The 2,270-nt window shown below is 44.0% G+C and overlaps 1 pseudogene; it reads left to right on the top strand.

The window, feature by feature from the left end:
- Nucleotides 1-418: 418 nt before the first annotated feature.
- Nucleotides 419-1,904, top strand: LOC137372793 (N-myc proto-oncogene protein-like; annotated as a pseudogene).
- Nucleotides 1,905-2,270: the final 366 nt, after the last annotated feature.

Raw genomic sequence — 2,270 nt, 5'->3', positions numbered from 1 at the left:
GAATTGATGTACTTCAGGCAACAGCCACAGGAATCAATAGATCACTTTGTCAGCAGATGTCATAGTAAGGGCAATAAATGCAATTTTTCAGAAACTGAGCTGTTGGAGCGACTAACGGAGCTGGTGATTGTCTCAGCACCCATTGAAGCATTTCAGAAAGACCTCTTGGAGAAAAGGAAAAGTCACAGCATTGATGCGCTGCTAGACATTGGCAGGAAGTACGAAGCCATTGTAGCTGAAGAACAGCACTAGGTGCAGCCAACAGTATCAGCCTGATAACCAGGTCAAAAAGAGCAAGCAAGCTGTGTGGTAAGTGTGGTTTGTCCCACCCACTGCAAAGTTGTCCTGCATTTCAAGACCTGTGCAAGGTGTGTGGTACAAAGGACACTGGCCTGCCTTTGCAAGAAATCTGGCTCCAATGACGCAATCAAAAGTCACAGTAGGGCACAAACAAAGAGACAACAGGTGCAGCAACAGAACAACAGAAGCAAGGAAAGCACCAGAGACCTGCATAAAGGCAAGCCGATACACAAAGTCCACAGCGAAGCAGACCTGAGACAAGACTCAGAGTGGAGCAATTCTCAGCCAGAAGATGAGCAGGTGTTTCACATTGTAAACCTGACACATTGTGTACCTGACACATCGTGTTGATGAAGTCAAACAATTGGAAGCTATTGCTACCATTAACATCACGTGCCCAAAGAAAGTTGGAAAACACACACTCAGGATTAAGATTAACACTGGAGCTAGTGCAAATATCCTACCAGTTCAAATCCTGAAGGATATGTACCAGAGTCATTGGAAATTAATGATACAACCGACAACTGCAAAGTTAACTGCATACAATAGGTCACCCATCCCTTGCAGTGACATACTAACAATGCAATGCAGTTATGGCAAGTCAGCATAGAAACCACAAATATTTTACCTGGCAGACACGAGTGGACCAGCGGTGGCAGAACTACCAGCTTGTAAGGACCTCAACATTGCAACTATCCACAAGGTCACCAAGGTACTCATTACAGCAGAAGAGACCAAGGATACCCGCATTGAGTCAGTCCATTACCTACAACAAATGTACCCGGGCAGGTTCGAAGCCACAGGAGATTTCAAAGGCAATACCGTACAACACCTCATAGAGGATGCACTCCCTTTGTCCAGCTCCCTGATGTCTGAGATTGAGTCACAGTCCTTCCATGATCTCAGTGGTTCTTGTTTGGACAGTATCAGCCCCTTCTCAAAGATGCCACACCAAGACAATAAAGGTCCAAATTCAGATAGTGAAAGTTCTTTGCAAACAGGCAGTCTTTCTTCATGCTCCAGAGACTCAGAAGAAGAGATTGACGTTGTAACCACTGAGAAGCAAAGGCTGGCAGTGGGGAGCATTCCCGAGGACTGGAACCCACTCACAGACTCTGGCCAGATTCAAACGCTGCAGTCTGGAAATCCAGCAACTGCACAACCATGCCGCACCCTCACTTTCGCTTTCTAGAGAGCCGCCAGCATCAAAACAAGCCAGAATGGACAGGTACCTCCATGAGGCCAAGTACTCCTCCCCCAACAATTCCTCTACCCTAAGCCCCAGGCCTTCAGACGCAGAGAATGAGGAGATGTGAAGGACACGCAATGTCCTGAAGAGACAGAGGAGGAATGAGTTGAAGCATTGTCTGTTGTCTCTTCGAGATGAGGTTCTGGAACTTTCCAAGAATGACAAGGCCTCAAAAATGGTCATCTTGAGAAAAACAACAGAGTGTATTAACAGGCTGAAGACAGAACAACAGAAACTGAATGTAGAGAGGGAGAAACTTCAGAAAAAACCACAACAGTTGAGACGCAAATTCTCCGAGCAAGAGTTGTCAAACCATCGAAACAATATATGGACTTTTAAGACTCTGCATTCGTAAATTTTATAATCTCTACCCTGTATAACTAATTTTGATGTTATCTAATTTTATGTGTTTTTACTTGTAGCATACAAGACTTTGGAAAGAAAGGGAATGTCATATGATCGCCTTTAGAGTGATGTCCTTTAAGAACTCAGTATGCTAATGAGCTAAGTACCAGGATATAGCCATGTGACTAGAAGCCATGGTCACTCTGCAACCTAAACAAAGGTTCTGTAAATAGTTTGCTATGTACTGTACATACTAGTTTAGCTGTTAATAAACCTGTTAGAGACCTTCAATGAACTGGACTCCACGCATCTCATTATGTTGCATAAAATAACATAAAGAACTCATTACACTAGCCACTAATATTTGGACAGAATT

The sequence above is a fragment of the Heterodontus francisci genome, chromosome 1 (assembly GCF_036365525.1).
Source record: "Heterodontus francisci isolate sHetFra1 chromosome 1, sHetFra1.hap1, whole genome shotgun sequence".
In the NCBI taxonomy this organism is placed as follows: domain Eukaryota; kingdom Metazoa; phylum Chordata; class Chondrichthyes; order Heterodontiformes; family Heterodontidae; genus Heterodontus; species Heterodontus francisci.
This window is presented reverse-complemented; position numbering and strand designations above follow the sequence as displayed.